We start from the raw sequence: 20,971 nt of genomic DNA, 5'->3' as shown, positions 1-20,971 counted from the left end.
ATAATTAAAGTTTTTCGAATTGGCTAACTTTGGCACAAATTATGGCATTCAGTGTACCAACACACGGTACACTAAAGTGGCTCTGCGGTATATTGGTCCATTCCCGGTGAAGCACCGCTTTGACCAGTTTGCAGCTTTATGCGTGCTGAGTCCTGTTGGAATGTCCATAGTCTGCGACCGATATTTTTGTCCGTCCGGATATTCAATACTGTCACTACATCCTACCGATATGGTCGGTTCATCTAGAAAGTTTTCAACCTAGTTGGGAGCCACCGTGGTGCAATGGTTATCATGCCCGCCTTGTATACACAAGGTCGTGGGTTCGATTCCTGCTTCGACCGAACACAAAAAGTTTTTCAGCGGTGGATTATTCTACCTCACTAATGCTGGTGACATTTCTGATCGTTTCAAAGCTTCTCTAAGTGGTTTCACTGCTATGTGGAACGCCGTTCGGACTCGGCTATAAAAAGGAGGTTCCTTGTCATTGAGCTTAACATAGAATCGGGCAGCATTCGGTGATAAAGAGAGAAGTTCACCAATGTGGTATCACAATGGACTGAATAGTCTAAGTGAGCCTGATACATCGGGCTGCCACCTAACCTAAACTGACCTAGTGATAGGAACTTGCTCTAATGATAGGTACTTGTAGTTTTCCAGAAAAATATGGGGATAGATAATTTAGATCAAGTTTTGGACGAGTTAATCCATTTTTCCCATAAAAACGGGTTTCTTTTGCTTCTGTGTAATAATTCAACAATAAGATTGGCTTTATGGTATTTGCTTCAGGTCTCAGCTAAATTCAGCTATAATAATTCAAACAATCCATTTATATTTGCATAGTTACCAATGTTACGTGTAATATCCTTTTACCATCAATTATGGTAAAGTGGTTAACTACAAGGCCAAAACCTGTTGTTAGTCTGTGTTAGAGTTTATCCTTGTTTTTGGTCATAGCAACAACTCTAGGGTGATATATAAAAAGCTTTCATGAAAGACTTAAATATGCCAGTGGTTTGACCCATCCTTTTTTATCCCCCCCCCAACAAAAAATCTACCTACCTTAACAGATGATCTACAAGTGAACTTTTATGTTAACCACGATTTTAAAACTTCAAATACCCCAAATATTTTACAAAAAAAAAAAAAGAATACAAAATGGGGCAATATTCCACCTTCCCCTAAATAAAAGAGAAAAATAAATAAACCTCATGGAAAAGCTGACAAAGCATTTAAAACACTTACCACAAAACTGTTAACCATCTTAACTTAAACCCTGAAATAGAAGACAGACAAACCCAGAAAAATGGACATGCTTTGGAAAACACCTACACGGAGTGTGTATACAAATTCACTCATACCTATAGATGTTACAGATACTACTACACTCATACATTTATACATTTTTCAGTTAGCCACAAAATACAAGCTGTCTGTTCACCTTGTTTTCCAACACGTAACAGTTATGCTGTTGTGAACTTTAACTAACCTCACAGATAAATAAACTCACGACGTAGAACACCACTGAAATTTGTTGCATGTCAGTATTTTGGTTTTAAACGATTAAGGTTTTGGAAGCTATGGTAAAAGAAAAATAAATTAAACTAGAATTTATATTATTTTTTTGGCAAATGGACAAAGAGACACCGCTTGCATTGCGTTCGACCAATCAACACGAGTCTTTTTGAGTTAAGGCACAGCATGGTTTTTGAAAAAAAAAATTTTTGAGAAAAACAAAAAAAAATTCTAAAATTTTCTACAGAAATAAAAGTTTTTAGAAAATTTTCTACAGTAATAAAATTTTAGGAAAATTATTTACGAAAATAAAATTTTGACATATTTTTAATAGCAATGAAATTTCGACCAAATTTTTTAAAGAAATAAAATTTTGACCAAAGTTTCTATAGAAATAAAATTTTTAATTTACTTGGAATTTATAGGGACCGTTGGGTAGTTTGTGAAGTTAATATAACGTACGTGATTTTCTTCGATATCTGGTAGGGATGGAGCAAATTTTTAAAAATTGAAAGTAGAGGGTTGTCCATAAATGGGAACTCGGTACATAATTTTATGATTTTTGCAAACGTTTCTGCAAGACGTTTTTAAGTAAAAACTTTAACTAAAAATGAAATTGACAGGCAATGTATGGGTTATATGTTCGGGAAAGGCATGATCCAAGAGGTATGCCCATTATTTTAACAAATGTTAATATGGTCAATTTTTTAAGTACTTTTACTTTTTCCTATTTATTGGACGGGAAAGCGAAGCGGGCCGGGTTACGCTAGTTTTCTATAAAAATAAAATTATGAACAAAGTTTCTATAGAAATAAAATTTTGAGAATATTTGATATACATCTTCTATACAAATAAAATTGTGAGAAATTTTTCTATAATAATATTTTGGGAAAATGTTCTATAGAAAAACAATTTTGAGAAAATTTTTTATATAAAAAAAATTTTGACCAAAATTTCTATAGAAATAAAAAATTAAGAAAATGTTCTATAGAAATAAAATGTTGAGAAATGTTTTTATACAAATAAAAATTTGAGAAAATTTTCTACAGAAATAAAATTTTAGGAAAATTTTCTACAATAATAAAATTTTGAGAAAATGTTCTACAGAAATAAAATTTATACAAATAAAATTTTGACAAAAGTTTGTATAGAAATAAAATTTAGAAAATATTTCATATAAGTTTTCTATAGAAATAATATATTGAGAAAAATTTTTATCGAAATAAAATTTTGAGAAAATGTTCAATAGAAATACAATTTTGACCAAATTTTCTATAGAAATAAAATTTTCACCAAATTTTCTTTAAAATGTCATTTTGAGAAAATTTTCTATATAAATAAAATTTTTATCAAATTTTGTATAAAAAAAAATAGAAATAACATTTTGAGAACATTTTTATACAAATAAAAGTTTGAGAAAATTTTCTACAGAAAAAGAGGTTTAGGAAAATTTTCTACAGTAATAAAATTATGAGAAAATTATCTATAGAAATTAAATTTATACAAATAAAATTTAGAAAATATCTTATATAAGTGTTCTATAGAAATTGAATTTTGACAGCATTTTCTATAGAAATAATATATTGAGAACAATTTTTATCGAAATAAAATTTTGAGAATATTTTCTATAGAAATAGAATTTTGACCAAAGTTTCTATAGAAATAAAATTTTCACAAAATATTCTTTACAACTCTAGTATAGAAAAAAATTCTATGTAAATAAAGTTTGGACCAATTTTCTACAGAAATAAAATTTTGACTAAATTTTCTATAGAAATAAAATGTTCACCAAATTTTCATTTTGCCATTTTGAGAGAAGTTTCTATAGAAATAAAATTTTGAGAAAATTTTTTATACAAATAAATAAAAATTTAAGAACATTTTCTACAATAATAAAATTTCGAGAAAATTTTCTATAGTAATGATATTTATACAACTAAAATGTTGACCAAAGTTTCTATAGAAATAAAATTTAGAGAAAATTTTATATAGAAATATTATTTTGAGAAAAATTTTTATAGAAATAAAATTTTCAGAAATTTTTCTATAGAAATAATATTTTGAGAAAATTTTTATGGAAATAAAATTTTAAGAAAATTTTGTGTAGAAATAAAATTTTAAGACAATTTTGTGTAGAAATAAAATTTTTGAAAAAATTTTCTATATAAATAAAGTTTGGACTAAATTTTCTATGGAAATAAAATTTTAAGAAAATTTTCTATAGAAATAAAATTTTGAGAAATTTTTTATACAAATAAAATTTTGACCAAATTTTCTATAGAAATAAAATTTTCACAAAAAAAAACAAAAAAAAAACAAAAACATTTAAGAAAATTTTCTATATAATTAAAATTTTTATCAAATCTTGTATAGAAATAAAAAAATTGAGAAAAAAAAATAAAATACAATTTTGTTCTATATATATTAATACAAAAATAATACGAGCTTCTTGGACATGTAGATTAATGATAAAAAATAATATTTTTAGAAAATTTTCTATAGAAATAAAATTATAACAAAATTTTCTATAAAAAAAAATTACGAATATTTTCTATACCAATAAAATTTTGACGAAGTTTACTATAGAAATACCATTTGGAGTAAAATGTCCACACAAATACAATTTTTTTTTTGAGCTGATTGTTCATGATGATTAAGAAATTGTTAATTAATGAGAAAAAAAATTTAATAATAACATAAAGATGAAAATAAAACAATGAGAACATGTTTCTATAGAAAATATTTAAAGAAATTTTTCAAAACAAATAAAATGTTGATCAAGTTTTATATAGAAATACTATTTTGAGAAGAAATTTTTATAAATTCAATATTTTTAATAATTGTTTTGATTCATCATAATATCGACCTTGGTTTGATTCATCATAATATCGATAAACACTTCTTCTTGACGGAGCTTTATCGTCAAAAATTTACTTAAGGTCATCGATGGACTGTTGTTGAGTTACTCCACATTGGAAGTAAAAAAATAATAATAGCACGAAAACGTTTACGATTTATGGAAATTACATTTTTTGGCCGCAATGAACTTTTAAATTCCTTAAACAACTCAAATAGCACTGGTATATGAAAAAGTTCTGAGTACGTCTAACCTCAAAAATGCTAAGCTTTACGACATAGCTGTCAATGGACAAATTGCAATACTAGGCCGATCTAATCCCGCCAAACGAAAGGCGACTCTCGCGTAGTCGGCCTTCCCTACGTCTAATATATTTTAAATTAAAATTCTTTTAATCACGAAGTTTATTACAATATAATAATGAGTCACATATGTCAAACACATTTGGTTCTATTAAAAAATTTCTTAGCCCAATATTTGTTTTGATTATTTTTTTTTTCAATTATTGTAATTAATTGAATAACTTTTACTAATATTTAATTCCTAATATTTAAATTGAATAATGACAACAATTTTCGTTCTATGTATTTTTTATAAAATTGTACTCTAATCCCTTTCTGGAAAAGGATACAATTGTAAGAATCTTTCAAATTGGCTTCTATGATGAGATATGTTCATCTTAGACGCCAACTCGTTACTAGGTAAACTCATACTAATGGGATTTCTTCTATCGTTCTTAGATAAAAAAAAATATATTCTCTTGCACAAAAAAATAACGATTGTTATTTTCACAAAAGGACTAAAAAATATTCCATGAAAAAAAAATAAGTAAACATTCTTTGATCACTTTGCAAAGTATTATCCTACCTTACACAGAAGTAGAAAAAAACAGGTTAAGACCAAAACAATGTTAACTTTTACACATTTTCTAAAACCTTAAAATGGGTCAGGGCAGTAACCTAGAGATATGCCTTTCATGGCATCTTTTTTCCTTGCCCCCAAAAGTATCCATTGAAAAAGAGGTTGCATAGACAACAAAAGAAAAATTGAATACGAAAGCGAAAATGAAACCTGATTTCTTTTATCCTCTTGGCGTGTTAGTAAAGAGAATACACTCACGCACACCACTCTCTAATACACATTCATTTCCCCCTTCCCCCAATCCAGTGCAGCAGGCTATTCTCAGTCCTGTTGTATGCAAATAGGAAAATTAGTAAAAACCACTGAACTGTTACAAATAATTATTTTTCTGGCAGTTTTCTATTTTTCGTAGCTTCCTTGGATGTTGAAGTAGATTTTTGTTGCTTTTGGAGAGTTGCTTGCTATGGAATATCATAGTAAATCTGTAGTTGCAAATTCATTCAAGTGGTTTTATCTTTTTGGAATACAGAAAACCCAGAGTGGAAATGCAATTCACTAAAATAGGCCAACTTTGCATAATGAGACCGGCTTAGTGGGACTGTGAGTGAATTTACACTTTAGAGAATGTTGACTTACTTCTAACACAATATAGATATCAACAGTTTGAGTAGACATTGATTTTTGCAACATGGGGTTAATCCTTTTACATGGGGTTAATTGGAAACATATGTAAGGAAACGACAAAGAACTAAATCGTCTTATTTATTCTCCACATTAACGTTTAAAATTCTACAAATTATATTCGGGAGAGATGGTGTACGGAGAGTTTAATTTCTAACCACAATAACTTCCTACACAAACAAAAATATTTACGTAGTATTAAAGATTAAATTTTAGACTGATCAATTTTTTATTTTTATTAATAAATAAAATGTTGCCAAAATTTTCCAGAGAAATAACGTTTTGACATAATTCTTTACTCAATTAAAATTTTGAAAATATTTTCTACTGAATTAAATTTTTAACAAAATTATCTACAGAAATAAAATTTTGACAAAATTTTCTATAAAAACAAAAATTTTGACAAAATATTCTATAGAAATAAAATTTTGACAAAATTTTCTATAGAAATAAAATTTTGACATAATTTTATACATTTCTAACCTGACGAACTTCCTACACTAAAAAAAATATTTACGTAGTATTAAAGATTATGCAACCTAAATTTTAGACTGAGCAATTTTTTTTATTAAGGACATATTTCTTTAAAATAATGAAACTTTAATTAAAAGAAAGTTTATAATCTTTACTTCAACAAAATTTTTATTAAATGTATGTCACAAATTTTGGAAATTATATTAATATAATAATTATATAAATTATAATATTAAATGCAAAATGCCATATTTAGATTTATTATAAAAGCGATTCAAATATGGACCAATATGAAATTACGAAAACATTTTTTACTATAATAATCTGGACTTACCCCTTCATCCCTCGAAGTCATCTGGCCATTGGAAGAACGATTTGGGTTGTGGTCATCTGTTAGAATACGATTAAAGTTATTCTTATTGTATAAAGCTCGAAGTAAAAAATTTTGGATAAATATTTAAAAAATGTAATATAACTTAAAATCTAAAATTTCTCATATTGGATTGATCCAATTTTCTCTCAACATTGACAATAGTGTATAGACTAATAAATTTGGTTAGTTGATTATCATCTTCTTGCGGAAAACTATTTTGAGAGTTTCTTCTTTTAAACTGATTGCATTTGGTTGCTCCGATAATTATCTCCATCTTAAATATGAATTACCCCTAACGTCTTACATAGACGTTAGGGATAATTCTGGAGAAAAATCATGGAGATTGCAGTGCCAATTAGCCTTATTTTGATTTCTTCATTAAAACAATTTCCTTAAACAAATGATTTTTCTCTCGATTTAAAATATAGCACAACTCTTTATGGAAATAAATACCTCCATACATGCCAAAAATACTTCTAGATTTTAAATTTCAAGCAAATCGAATGTAAATTGCGAATCCATGCCCTCTAGAAGCTGGGAAATCGGTCTTTACGGGAGCCGCAGTGGTGGAATGGTTAGCATGGACGGTTGCTACAGTTGGTAGAATTCTACCAAAAAAGGTAGATTTTTTACTCTTTGGTAGATTGGTAGAATACTTGATATTTTGGTAAAATTTTCAAAATATTTTCTTCCAACTAAGAAGAAATTCAATTTTCAATCTAAATCTTGTAAAATTTTGACAAAATTTTCTATAGAAATAAAATTTTTACAAATTTTTCTACAGCAATAACATTTTGACAAAATTTTCTATAGAAATACAATTTTGACATAAATTTCTACAGAATTAAAGCTTAACCAACAGAGAAAACGAATGTTTGTGAAATTTATTTGGGCAAAGCCCTATTTTTTTTGACAAAACTTTCTACAGAAATAAAATTTTGACATAATTTTTTTCCAGAATGAAAATTTTGACATAATTTTCTACAGAAGTAAAATTTTGACATAATTTTTTACAGAATTGAAATTTTGACAATATTTTCTACTGAATTAAAATTATGACAAAATTTGCTACAGAAAAAAAAACTTTGACAAAATGTTCGATAGGAATAAAGTTTTGACAAAATATGCTCTAAACATAACATTTTGACAAAATATTCTCTTAAAATAAAATGTTGACAAAATTTTCTATAGAAGTAACATTTTGATATAATTTTTTTACAGAATTAAAATTTTGACAATGTTTTCTAGTGAACTAAAATTTTGACAAAATTTTCTATAGAAACAAAAATTTTGACAACATTTTCTATAGAAATAAAATTTTGACAAAATATTCTCTAAAAATAAAATTTTGACAAAATTTTCTATAGAAATAAAATTTTGACATAAATTTCTACAGAATTAAAATTTTTACAACATTTTCTGTAGAATTAATGTTTTGGCAAATTTTCTACAAAAATAAAATTTTTACACAATTTTCTATAGATTTACAATTTTGGTAAAATTTTCTATAGAATAAAATGTTGACAAAAGTTTCTATAGAAATAAAATTTTGACAAAATTGTATATAGAAATAAAATTTTGACAAAATTTTCTATAGAAATACAATTTTGATAAAGTTTTCTATAGAAATACAATTTTGATAAAGTTTTCTATAGAAGTAAAATTTTGACAAAATTTTCTATAGAAATAAAATTTTGACAAATTTTTCTATAAAAACAAAGTTTTTACAAAATTTTTATATACAAATAAAATTTTGACGATATTTTCTATAGAACTAAAATTTTCTATACAAATATAACTTTGTATAGGAATAACATTTTGACAAAATTTTCTATACAAATAAAGCTTTGTATAGGAATAAAATTTTGAAAAAATTTTCTATTAAAATAAATTTTTGACAAAATTTTCTGAGAAATAAATTGTTGACAATATTTTCTACAGAAACAAAATTTTGGCATAATTTTCTACAGAATTAAAATTTTTACAATATTTTCCACAGAATTAAAGTTTTGACAAAATTTTCTGCAGAAATAATTTTTTACAGAATGAACATTTTGACATTATTTCCAACAGAAGTACAATTTTAACAAAATTTTCTATAGAATTAAAATGTTGACACAATTTTCTAGAGAAATAACATTTTGACATAATTTTTTACAGAATTAAAATTTTGACAATATTTTCTAATGAATTAAAATTTTGAAAAACCTATCTACAGAAATAAAATGTTGACAACATTTGCTACAGAAAAAAAATTACAATATTTTCGATAGAAATAAAGTTTTGACAAAATTTTCTATAGAAACAAAAACTTTGACAAAATTTTCTATAGAAATAAAATTTTGACAACATTTCCTATAGAAATAACATTTTGACAAATTTTTCTATACAAACAAAATTTTTATATAGAATTACCATTTTGACAAAATTTTCTATATATTAAAATGTTGACAAAAGTTTCAATAGAAATAAAATTATAACAACATTTTCTATAGAAATAACATTTTGACAAAATTTTCTATGCAAACAAAATTTTTACAAAAATTTTATATACTAATAAAATTTTTACAAATTTTTATATAGAATTAACATTTTGACAAAATGTTCTATATATTAAAATGTTGACAGAAGTTTCAATAGAAATAAAATTTTGACAAAATTTTCTATAGAAATAAAATTTTGCCAAAAATTTTCTACAGAAATAAAGTTTTTTTAAAAATGTTGAAAAAAAAATTATATAAATACAATTTTGACATAATTTTCTACAAAATTAAAATTAAACAAAATTTTCTGTAGAATTAACATTTTGACAAAATTTTCCGGAGATAAAATTGATAAAATTCTATAAAAATAAAATTTTGACAATATTTTCTATAGAAATAAAATGTTAACAAAATTTTCTATAAAAATTTAATTTTGCAAAATAAGATTTTTTGTTTCATAGGTTTTTAGTAAAATTTCTCCCAATTTTGGTAGATTGTTAAACACTCGAGTGGCAACCGTGTTAGCATGTCGACCTTGCATACAAGGGGTCAGCAAATTTTTCAGCGGTGGATTATCTCTTCTCAGTAATGATGTTGACATTTCTGAGTGTTTCAAAGATTCTCTAAGTGGTTTCACCGTAAGGTCAAACGCCGTTCGAATTCGGCTATAAAAAGAAGATTCCTTGTCATTGAGCTAAACATGGAATTGGGTAGCACTCAGTGACAAGTGAGAAGTTCACAAGTGTGGTATTATAATGAAATGAATAATCTAAGTGTGTCTGAAATAAGGGGACGTCACTATACCTAACCTAACCTATGGGGACTATTCGAACCACGGTTCGAAAGTCAAGTTCGAAGATGGGATCGAACTTGACTTTCCTTCAGACAAAAGAACTTGTGCAAAATTTCAGCACTATAGCCTGATTATTGAAGTCTGTAGCGAGATTACAACAGATCGACAGACATCCAGACAGTCATACGAACATTGTTATATCATCTTAGAATTAAGAATATATGCTTCATATTATCGGATATTGATATTTCGATGTATTACAAACGGATTGACATACTTATTAATATACCATCCCATGGTGGTGGGTAAGGAAAATATCGCAAACTAGTTGCTTCATTGGCTGGATATCAATTCCAAAATATGTATATGTAGATGAATTTTTTTTAGAATATAGTAATCGATGACATTATATACTGAATACCTTTTTTTGATGCAAATGATTTTCCCCTTTTTTTATTGTTACTTGCATATCAAAGGATCTTTTGTAAGGTTTCAATTTAAAAAATTTAATTTGTCCATATTATTTTTGTCCGAATAGAAAACACTCAAAATACGAAGAGATTTCATTTAAGCAAGAAATGAACTCAACCGCAAATCAATGATTGAAATAAAAGAATCAAATACATTAATATTGATAAAACTTCAATGATGCTGCTTTGCAGACAATAAGGGAGGATATCCGGAAAAAGGCTACAAAATGGAAGAAAACAAAATCTTGTCCGCACGCAAAATACTTAGATACCAACAGTACAGGCTAAATTTTTTGTCGAAGATATTTAAAATTTTCATTCCTTCAACAGATAGCCGCATTACAACTTTTCCATTTTCCAATACAACATTTTGTGATACAACAATATTTATTATTATTATTATTTTTTGTTTTTGGCATTTGAATGTTCCTTTTATTAGAAGTTTTCAATGTTCTGCCATTTTTTTTTTATCGCAACAGAGGGTGAGTGGGTTTCAACCATGTACGAAGGATTCCAATACTTTAAGTCAATCGTAAGGAATGTCCTGAGGGATGGATTGTATATGCTGTTGCATTGTTATGGAAAATAATGATTGTTTACAAAAGACGAAGATGAACATTTTCCTGTATTGGTGAAAAGTAAATACGACAGTACGAATATTATTTTTTATCTTTACTTTTCCACTTCAGTTAATCAATGAATATTCTTTTCTCGGAAGAGTAGCAAAAAAACAGAAAAATAAATAAAATACAGTTGTCTGTTGTTGAAGTGTTGTAACAGGATTTCAAGAGATGATTAGTCTTTTTTCTGTGGAGAGGATTTATTTTATGGAAATTTATTATCATATGTAAAAACAGATTTGAATGAGATTGACAACAAAAAAAAAGTATTTCTTGAAAATGTTGTACTTTTTAGGTTGCTATAGAAACTAAAGTTTTTTTCTTAAAGAATTTTAAATCCAAATAAATCTTTTTACGTTTCAAAATTAATCGTTTTACAGATCACATGAAATGTCTGTCATTTCAAATTGAACCAGCATAGTATGGTGGTGGATGTATGGTAAATTTTCCACTCCGTAACACAACGAAATATCGATGTTCTATTGATCAGAGAGAAATTCTCAGACGATATAACCAAGTCCATCTGTCTATTGTACAGCCAATAACGAGGCAATATTTCTGAATTTTGACACACATTCGTTTGCGCTATATTCGAAGATGCGCTATATTAGCCCTTGTGTTGATATAGTCACCATATACCCTTACGCCTGATTTGCGGACTTGAGAATCTAGATACTGCAATTTTTTATCCAAATTTGTTAGACTTCTACCAAATCTTTAGACCTAAAATTTAAGTCGGCTAATGTCCTGGGCTTGGAACACTATGTTAGTAAAAACAAGTAAGAAAAGTCTAAAGTCGGGCGGAGCCGACTATATTATACCCTGCAACACTTTGTAGATCTAAATTTTCGATACCATATCACATCCGTCATATGTGTTGGGGGCTATATATAAAGGTTTGTCCCAACTACATATATTTAAATATCACTCGATCTGGACATAATTTGATAGACTTCTACAAAATCTATAGACTCCAAATTTAAGTCGGCTAATGCACTAGGGTGGAAAACAATGTTAGTAAAAAATATGGGAAACATTTAAATCTGAAGCAATTTTAAGGAAACTTCTCAAAAGTTTATTTATGATTTATCGCTCGATATATATGTATTCGAAGTTGAGGAAAATTAGTGTCATTTTTACAACTTTTCGACTAAGCAGTGGCGATTTTACAAGGAAAATGTTGGTATTTTGACCATTTTTGTCGAAATCAGAAAAACATATATATGGGAGCTATATCTAAATCTGAACCGATTTCAACCAAATTTGGCACGCTTAGCTACAATGCTAATTCTACTCCCTGTACAAAATTTCAATTAAATCGGAGCAAAAAATTGGCCTCTGTGGTCATATGAGTGTAAATCGGGCGAACGATGTATATGGGAGATATATCTAAATCTGAACCGATTTCAACCAAATTTGGCACGCATAGCTACAATTATAATTCTACTGCCTGTACAAAATTTCAACTAAATCGGAGCAATCAATTGGCCTCTGTAGTCATATGAGTGTAAATCGGGCGAACGATATATATGGGAGCTATATCTAAATCTGAATCGATTTCAACAAAATTTGGCACGCATAGCTATAATGCTAATTCTACTTTCTGTACAAAATGTCCATTAAATCGGAGCAAAAAATTGGCCTCTGTGGTCATATGAGTGTAAATCGGGCGAAAGCTATATATGGGAGCCATATCTAAATCTGAACCGATTTCAACCAAATTTGACACGCATAACTACAATGCTAATTCTACTCCCTGTACAAAATTTCAACTAAATCGGAGCAAAAAATTGGCCTCTGTGGTCATATGAGTGTAAATCGGGCGAACGATATATATGGGAGCTATATCTAAATCTGAACCGATTCCAACCAAATTTGGCATACTTGACTATAGTACTAATTGTACTCCTAGTGCAAAATTTTAAGCAAATTAGGGTAAAACTCTGGCTTCTGGGGCCATATAAGTCCATATCGGGCGAAATATATATATATGGGAGCTATATCTAAATCTGGACCGATTTCTTCCAAAATCAATAGAGTTCTATTCTGAGCCAAAACACATACTTGTGCAAAATTTGAAGTCGATTGGAACTAAAATTGCGATTACAAAAATATGTTCACAGACAGACGGACGGACAGGGTGTTGTCGTCACCTTCTGGGTATTGCAAACATATGCACTAACTCATAATACCCTGTTCCACAGTGTGAGGTAGGGTATAAAAAGCACTAAAGAAATAAATTTCCAGATGGAAGGGCGGACAGAAGATGACGTCGACTCCATTGTTTGGTAAAATCTATAAATTAAAATTCTCATGACTGGTCCAGAAAATTTTCTATCCCTAATAAAACAGATTTTTCAAGAAATCTATATTCGCAACTTGCCTTTAGCTCCTTACCACGACAATGTAAACAATTTGTTTACAAGCCCGGACAATAATTGAAAATAAATTTACTCCTCCTATAGCTCATGAATTTTTAAATATATTTTTCCCATTTTTTTTTTTTTTGGAAAATTTGCATATTGTTATAAGCAGACCACATCATAAATGGCCTTCGCAGGTTCAATATTATTTACCACAAAGTTATCTCCTAGCTCAAAAGTATTTATTTCTGGAAATGTTAGTCATTTATTTAAGGATGTTTATATTGGACTGTAAGATTTTGCTGTTTTTTTTTTATTCTCTGTGTTTTGTTTCACTTCAAATAAATCTCCTTACCCACACTTTTGGACGTTATTTATGGGAAGTGTCACTTTTTTTGTACCTCCAACAATTCTAAAGGCATTTCGTTTTTTACATGACAGTGAAAAGAAGCAGGCATACTGAGATATAAGACAAAAAAAGACAAAATTAAAATTGGAACACAGCATGGAACATTGTTCCTTGTGTCATGGATTTTCGTTGTCGAATATTTATGACTGTTTAATTTGTCCTTTTTGTCCTCCTACTCCTCGATTTTTGAGGTTCTTTTTTTGTTTGGTGATTATATTCAGAACATATGCTTAAATTTAAAAATATTTGTTCTCACAGGAAATTTTTGGCTTTTATTATAGGAAATGGTTATGAAGTTCATCTAGAAATAGGAAGTCAAAGATATTTTATAAATAGAAAAACCAAAACAAAAATATTTTTTTTAATATTGCATGCTTAACTTATAGGCCAAACTGGAGTAAAATAAAACACAAAATGTGCGTTGTATGTTTTAGCCAGCACTGTCAAAAATATAAAAGCCAAAAATTTACCCTTTACGAATTACCAAAATGTGACGAAGAATCGACCTCATAAAAATTTCAAAGTTATGCTGCAAAGTTATTGAAAAATAATCTCCAAAATCATAAATTTTGAACCAATCTTGCAACCAATTGCATACCCTCCTTAACTGACACGGCCCCTCCGTATTATCGGCCTTTATAAATGATTAATATTACAATTTCAATTTCAATATTAATATTAATATTGAACAGATTTCCTTCTATCAACATGAGCAAATAAATAACTGTCGTTCTATCTGATTTTTTGTTTGTTTTGCCTTTGGTAATTAATCAGTATTAAATCTTATGTGCAATTAATTTCGTTTACAATTTCCGCATATAAATTCTGTGTGACAATTTATTAATTTTTCCATATTTGCCGCAAGCATCACCGGCCATTCAATATTGTGCTTTTAAATTTGTTTATTTATCCCTATAAGAGGAATGTTTGATATTGTGGTTGACATAACTCGCAGAATAGTTAGAATTTCATAGGAATACCTGATAGGAAATTTTTGGAATAGATTAACAAGTATATACGGGCCTAGGTTAGGTTAGGTTAGGTGGCAGCCCGATGTATCAGGCTCACTTAGACTATTCAGTCCATTGTGATACCACATTGGTGAACTTCTCTCGTATCACTGAGTGCTGCCCGATTCCATGTTAACCTCAATGACAAGGGACCTCCTTTTTTATAGCCGAGTCCGAACGGTGTTCCACATTGCAGTGAAACCACTTTGAGAAGTTTTGAAACCCTCAGAAATGTCACCAGCATTACTGAGGTGGGATAATCCACCGCTGAAAAACTTTTTGGTGTCCGGTCGAAGCAGGAATCGAACCCACGACCTTGTGTACGCAAGGCGGGCATGCTAACCATTGCACCACGGTGGCTCCCAATTTACGGGCCTGTGAATCAAAGATAATAGTTTCGTCGTTTGATAATAGATAATAGTTTCGTTACTTTTGTAAATTCGACATCCTAAAATTTAGGTTATGTCTTTAAAAAAATATTTTTTTGTTAGTTCTTAAAGAAGACTTTCGATGAAATAACGCCTTCTAATTTAAATCCTTGCACGAAATCTATGGCAGAGAGTACATAAGATTCGACCTGCCCGATTTTAGGGCCATATATACTTATTATTTGTATACCCACCATCATAAGAGGGGGGGGGGGGGTATATTAACTTTGCCATTCCGTTTGTAACACATCGAAATATTGCTCTAAGACCCCATAAAGTGTATATATTCTGGGTCGTGGTGAAATTCTGGGTCGATCTAAGCATGTCCGTCTGTCCGTCTGTTGAAATCACGCTAACTTCCGAACGAAACAAGCTATCGACTTCAAACTTGGCACAAGTAGTTATTATTGATGTAGGTCGGATGGTATTGAAAATGGGCAATATCGGACCACGTTTACGTATAGCCCCCATATAAACCGACGCTTAGATTTGGCTTGCGGAGCCTCTTGGAGGAGCAAAATTCATCCGATCTGGTTGGGATTTGGTAAATGGTGTTAGTATATGGTCTTTCACAGCCATGCAAAAATTGGTCCAAATCGGTCCACAATTAAATATAGCCCCCATATAAACCCATCCCCAGATTTGGCTTGCGGAGCCTATAAAAGATGCACATTTTATCCGATCCGGCTGAAATTTGGTACATGGTGCTAGTATATGGTCTTTAACAAACATGCAAAAATTGGTCCACATCGGTTCATAATTATATATAGACCCCATATAAACCGGCCCCCCGATTTGGCTTGCGTAGCCTCTAAGAGAAGCAAATTTCATCCGATCCGGCTGAAATTTGGTACATGGAGTAATTATATGGTCTCTAACAACCATGCAAAAATTGCTCGATATCGGTCCATAATTATATATAGCCCCCATATAAAACGATACCCAGATTTGACCTCCGGAACCTCTTGGAGGAGTAAAATTAATCCGATTCGGTTGAAATTTGGTACAATGCGCTAGTATATGGCCGCTTACAGCCATGCAAAAATTGGTCCATATAGGTCTACAGTTATTTGTAGCTGATGGCCAATCACACAAAAATTGGTCCATATCGCCAAAAATAATCTAAAATTTTATTTCTATAGAATGTTTTGTCAAAATTTTATTACTATAGAAAGTTTTGTCAAAATTTTATTTCTATCGAAAACTTTGTCAAAATATTATTTCTATAGAAAATTTTGTCAAAATTTTATTTCTATAGAAAATTTTGTCAAGATTTTATTTCTATTGAAAATTTTGTCAAAATTTTATTACTATAGAAAGTTTTGTCAAAATTTTATTTCTATCGAAAACTTTGTCAAAATATTATTTCTATAGAAAATTTTGTCAAAATTTTATTACTATAGAAAGTTTTGTTAAAATTATATTTCTGTAGAAAATTTTGTCACAACTTTATTTCTGTAGAAAATTTTGTTAAAATTTTATTTCTGTAGAAAATTTTATCAAAACTTTATTTCTATAGAAAATTTTGTCAAACTTTTATTTCTATAGACATATTTTGTCAAAATTTTATATCTATAGAAAATTTTCTCAAAGTTTTATTTCTATAAAAAATTTTGTCACAATTTTATTTCTATAGAAAATTTTGTCAAAACTTTATTTCTATAGAAAAATTTGTCAAAATTGTATTTCTATAGAAAATTTTGTCAAAACTTTATTTCTATAGAAAAATTTGTCAAAATTAGTATTTCTATAGAAAATTTTGTCAAAATTTTATTTCTATAGAAAATTTTGTCGAAATTTTATTTCTATAGAAAATTTTGTTGAAATTTTATTTCTATAGAAAATTTTGTCGAAATTTTATTTCTATAGAAAATTTTGTCAAAATTTTATTACTATAGAAAGTTTCGTCACAATTTTATTTCTATAGAAAATTTTGTCAAAATTTTTATTTCTATAAAAAATTTTGTCAAAATTTCGTTTCCATAGAAAATTTTGTCAAAATTTTATTTCTATAGAAAATTTTGTCAAAATTTTATTTCTATAGAAAATTTTGTCAAAATTTTATTACTATAGAAAATTTTGTTAAAATTGTATTCTTATAGAAAATTTTGTAAAAATTTTATTACTATATAAAGTTTTGTCAAAATTTTATTTCAATAGAAAATTTTGTCAAAATTTTATTACTATACAAAGTTTTGTTAAAATTGTATTTCTATAGAAAATTTTGTTAAAATTGTATTCCTATAGAAAATTTTGTAAAAATTTTATTACTATATAAAGTTTTGTCAAAATTTTATTTCAATAGAAAATTTTGTCAAAATTTTATTACTATAGAAAGTTTTGTCACAATTTTATTTCTATAGAAAATTTTGTCAAAACTTTATTTCTATAGAAAAATTTGTCAAAATTTGTACTTCTATAGAAAATTTTGTCAAAATTTTATTTCTATAGAAAATTTTGTCGAAATTTTATTTCTATAGAAAATTTTGTCAAAATTTTATTACTATAGAAAGTTTCGTCACAATTTTATTTCTATAGAAAATTTTGTCAAAATTTTATTTCTATAGAAAATTTTGTCAAAAGTTAATTTCTATAGAAAATTTTGTCGAACTGAATTATATACGCATTTAGTCGGCCTTTGTTTGTTTTACGGACTAACTTACAATTTGCAAGGCGGTGTTAAGGAAGTTTTAAGATACCTTGCCATCGGCAAGTGTTACCGCATCCCAAGTAATTCGATTGTTGATGACAGTATTTAGTAGAAGTTTCTACGCAATCCATGGTGGAGGGTACATAAGATTCGGCCTGTCCGAACTTACGGCCGTATATAAAATTGTTTTTAACTGGTTTTCATTTGTTTTAATGTTTTCGCATCGACGAAAGTTGTACTATTCTCATAGTGTTCAATTAATTCTGCTTTACATTAACTCTTTGTATGTATGTGTGATTAATTAATCAAATGGTAAATGTTATTTGTATATTGTGGTTAAAACATTACAATAATTCGCGTATGGCCTGAGAAAAATTTAATTATGAATATTATTAATAAATAAGTGGATATGTAGGTGATGCGATATTATTGCTACAGTAGGAGTTATAATTTAATTAAATTTCTGTATGAACTTTAGTATATATGGGAAGAAAATTCAGGTGTTTTTAAAAATGTTTGTAATAATATTCTTTCAAAGAATAAAAAGCTTTAAATATTATTTACGTAGTAATTGTTATAACCATATATATTTTTATAATAAAATACATACTAATATATATATGTATTAAGGATTTTGGAAGAGAGAAAAAACATCCGTAGGTAAACTAACGATAAATTTAACTTAGTTTTATTGAAAAAAAAATATATATTTCTTTTCAATTAAATTTTATCATTTCATTTTTTGAATTTTCCCACGGATTAAAGAAATTTTACATTTTTAAATATGTATTAAAATTTTTATGAATTAAACGTGGCAGGCGATATCAGCCTTCCTGTATAGTCTTATTTGTTGTGAAATTCAGGATAGGTCTAACGGTGTCCGCCCGTCTGTCTGTTGAAATCACTCGTAACTACTGAACGAAACAAACTATCGGCTTGAATCTTGGCACAAGCAGTTGCTATTAATGTAGGTTGGGGGGTATCACAAATGTCCGATAATGGACCACTTTTAAATATAATTTAATCTTCGGACTAGAGATGCCGGCAAGAGCAATTGTCATCCGATCCGTTTGAAATTTGTTTTGCATATGCCAAAATTGGTCTATATCGATTGCAGGTAGGCATGGGCTATACCGGTCCAAGTTTTAATATAGTCCCCATATAAACCGGCCTCCCGATTTGAGGTCTTGGGCTTATAGAAATCGTAGTTTTTATCCAATTTGCCTGAAATTTGAAATCTAGAGGTATTCTAGGACCATAAAGAGGAGTGCCAAAAATGGTGAGCATAGGTCCATGTTTTGGTATGGTCCCCGTATAAACCGACCTCCCGACTTGGGGTCTTGGGCTTATAGAAACCGTAGTTTTTATCCAATTTGCCTGAAATTGGAAATCTGTTAGTATTTTAAAACCATAAAGAGATGTGCAGAAAATGGTGAGTATCGGTCCATGTTTTGATATAATCCCCATATATACCGGCCTCCCGATTTGAGGTCTTGTGCTTATAGAAATTGTAGTTTTTATCCAATTTGCCTGAAATTTGAAATCTAGAGGTATTTTAGGACCTTAAAGACGTGTGCTGAAAATGGTGATTATCGGTCCATGTTTTGGTATGGTCCCCATATAAACCGACCTCCCGATTTTATTTCTTGAGCTTCTAGAATCCGCAGTTTTTATTCAATTTACTTGAAATTGGAAATCTAAAGGTGTTTTCGAACCATAAAGAGGTGTGCCGAAAATGGTGAGCATAGGTTCATGTTTTGGTATGGTCCCCATATAAACCGGCCTCCCGATATGAGGTCTTGGGATTATAGAAATCGTAGTTTTTATCCAATTGGCCTGAAATTTGAAATCTAGAGGTATTTTATGACCATAAACAGGTGTGGCAAAAATGGTGAGTATCGGTCCATGTTTTGGTATAGCCCCCATATAGACCGATTTCCCGATTTGGGGTCTTGGGCTTATAGAAACCGTAGTTTTTATCCAATTTGCCTGAAATTGAAAATCTAGAGGTATTTTAGGACCTTAAAGACGTGTGCCGAAAATTGTGAGTATCTGTCCATGTTTTGGTATAGCCCCCATATAGACCGATTTCCCGAAATGGGGTCTTGGGCTTATAGAAACCGTAGTTTTTATCCAATTTGCCTGAATTTGGAAAACTAGAGCTATTTTAAAACCATAAAGAGGTGTGCCGAAAATGGTGAGTATCGTTCCATGTTTTGGTATAGCTCCCATATAGACCGATATCCCGATTTCACTTCTTGGGCTTCTAGAATCCGAAGTTTTTATCCAATTTTCCTAAAATTGAAAATCAAGAGGTATTTTAGGACCTTAAAGACGTGTGCCTAAAATGGTGAGTATCGGTCCATGTTTTGGTATAGCCACCATATAGACCGATTTCCCGAAATGGGGTCTTGGGCTTATAGAAACCGTAGATTTTATCCAATTTGCCTGAATTTGGAAATCTAGAGGTATTTTAAAACCATAAAGAGGTGTGCCGAAAATTGTGAGTATCGGTCTATGTTTTGGTACAGCCCCTATATGGACCGATATTTTCGGGCCATAAAGAGGTGTGCCGAAAACGGTGAGTATCGGTCCATATTTTAGTATAGCCCCCATAAGAACGATCTAAATATTCTGGTATTTTAGGCTCACAAAAACGTGTATCGGAATAAGTTTTTATCGGTCCATTTGGTAATGCCTCTATATTCACCGATTTCACTTCTTGAGGGTATAGAAGGCGCACTGATCATGAAAATTGCTTGAAACTCAATGTAGAATTTCCAGATTTTATTTCTCGGGTCAAAATCGATAGATTTAAGATTTCAAACCATGACGTTATTTTATAATTTTCTTGCACACTTACAAGAGATGTTAATGATTCATCTAAAACACAAACAAAAATGGTTCTTATAAATCCAGAATCTGATATAGTATTCATAGGTAAAATCTTTAAATTTATCTTCGGTAAGTGTACTGGTTGAACTGCT

Source organism: Haematobia irritans, chromosome 3 (assembly GCF_050003625.1).
Source record: "Haematobia irritans isolate KBUSLIRL chromosome 3, ASM5000362v1, whole genome shotgun sequence".
Classification (NCBI taxonomy): Eukaryota; Metazoa; Arthropoda; class Insecta; order Diptera; family Muscidae; genus Haematobia; species Haematobia irritans.
The sequence above is the reverse complement of the archived record's forward strand: the minus strand, read 5'-3'. Positions refer to the sequence as shown.